We start from the raw sequence: 2,456 nt of genomic DNA, 5'->3' as shown, positions 1-2,456 counted from the left end.
TTTATTGGTTATTCTGAGTGCATATTAAGATGGTTCTAAGTCTTTTAACTACCTTTTTATTTTTTATTCTTTATCACTTTATAGCACTGAACGTTTTCACATTATATGATATGAAGGTATTTGAGTAGTCATTACCCTTTAATTTGTTTTACAAATAACTCCTAAATGTTTAGCTTGCACTTAGGAGAAACAACATAAGGGAACCCAGAAAGGTAATTGGCCTTTGTAAGTTTTTTTTTCTTTTTTAATCTTAGTAAATGGTCTTTTTAAAGAATGCTACAAAGCCGATTGGTGATAGCGCATGCCTTTAGTTCCAGTACTCAGGAGGCAGAGGCAGGTAGATCTCTGAGTTTGAGGCCAGCCTGGTCTATAGAGCAATTTCCTGGACAAGTTAGGAATACACAGAGAAGTCTTGTCTCAAAAAGAAAAAGAAAAAGTGCTACAAAATCGTATTTACTGATAAATGTTACTAAATGGCAAAGTGTTAAAATGATTGAAAGAAAGGCCACCAACTAAACACTAAATACCACTTTATATATTACATCTAAACTTGACATTTCAGATTTATTGAGTAGCTCCTAAATTTGATAGTATAGTTTTCTAAAAAGAAAATTGGAAACTACTTCAAAATATACAAACAAGATATTCGCTTGGCTGCAATGTGAAGGATATAGTTTTAAGCAAAGTTGAAATAATATTGATTCTAACAATATTGTGTAATGTGTAAGCTAAACATTTAGTAATTATGTGTAAAATGAAAGGACAATGACCTTTAATGATGCTTTAATATTGTTGCACAGTGGAACTGTATCTTCCTCTCACTCTTCCCCTCCCACCCCCCTTTTCCTTTTTGGGTTTTTTAAGACAGGGTTTCTCTGTTGTAGCCCTGGCTGTCCTGAACTCACTCTGTAGACCAGGCTGGCCTTGAACTCACAAAGATCTGCCTGCCTTTGACTCCTGAGTGCTGGGATTAAAGGTGTGCACCACTACCGCCTGGTGGAATTGTAGTTCAAAGGAAAGCTTTCACTAGTTTCCAGGCTCTAATTGCACTTTTTTTTTTTTTTAAGTGTCCAGTGGTTTTAGGACTGTTAGGGTAATTACTGTACATTGTCAAGGCTGGATTCACTCACAAACCTCTCTATAAATACATTTTCTTCTTTAATCATGCAGTTAAATTTCCCAAGTGAAAGCTGATTTAAAAACCAAGACATTCTGTTGTGCTGTTCCTCGGTGTTTGCTTTGCAGTGCCTTTACATTTTTTTGTTCAGAATTTGCAGTTATCAGAGGGTTGGTACCATATGTGCCAATTTGTCACTACGGGAGTGAAGTCTTCGTGTTTTTAAAATCTAAAATGTGAGTTTTAGGTTGGGTGATGGTTTATTTAAATCTCAAACATGCCCCCTCCTCTCTGGGAATTTTCTAATTTGGAAATAGTAAAACAATTCAATATGATTTCCTAGCTATGCAGATATACAAAAATAATAGTTGTCTAACTGAAGGATGCTCATTCAGTATGAGAATGTAAGTATAATCTGGGTGAATTAAAGGCCTAGGAGTAAAACAAGCTTTAAAAGTCTCCTTGCTATAATCTGCTAAACTCTCAGTGTTTGGGGTCTTATAGAAACAATCCTATTCACCGAGCTGATTTAGTATATAAAAGTAATGGCTTTTTGTGGAAAAGACATGGGGAGTAGTGTGTGTGAATTTTTTTAATAGATGAACCAGACATGGTAAAGTGTGGTTGTTTTGGTATTTACTAGAATTCTTCTTTAGAGACAATCAGTTGCCTTAGACCAGAAGGAAGTTGCCTCGTTTAAATTATAGCTGCTTATGTAATCCTTTATCCAGGTCCAGCTTTATTTGCACCTGCATTAGATATGGGGGTCTAAGAAGAATGTGTGAAGAACAGAAGGCTAGGCTGTTAGCCACTCTGTCAGCTACTATGTAGTTGACACAACCTATCTATTATATGCTAATGATTTTCTTTATGCTCTGGACTAGGTGCTTGTTTAGAATATTTGATTGTAAAGTTATATAAAGTATAATATAAAAGCTAAGAGTGTAAGTTGTGTGTTTGAGTAGCTTTGCTCCATTACCACGAACGGTTTCCATACACTGGCCTAAATCACTGAAGTCCTGGCCCTATTCTAGGTGGTAAAACATAGAAGCCAGTTCTTCCTTCTGATGTTTAGAATGGTTGGAGCAAAAAAGAAACCTGTAAAATGGTATAAGCTACTCTATATCCTTCCTGTTGAACTTCCACTCAGGTTTCTCCACTGGGGGATTTAAAAGGAATAAAGTTTTGAAGACAGATGTTGACCTAGCAAATGGGGTGAATACTGTTAGATTGTGTGTCTTCTTAAAGGTAGGAAAGTACTTTACAAATCCATCTTTACAGAGAAAGTAACATTTCTTGGTAGGATTCACAATGACCAAATCAATAAAAGAAACAAGAA

The sequence above is a fragment of the Peromyscus californicus genome, unplaced genomic scaffold (genome assembly GCF_007827085.1).
Source record: "Peromyscus californicus insignis strain IS unplaced genomic scaffold, ASM782708v3 Scaffold_15__1_contigs__length_86483966, whole genome shotgun sequence".
Classification (NCBI taxonomy): Eukaryota; Metazoa; Chordata; class Mammalia; order Rodentia; family Cricetidae; genus Peromyscus; species Peromyscus californicus.
Note: the sequence above shows the minus strand (reverse complement) of the source record.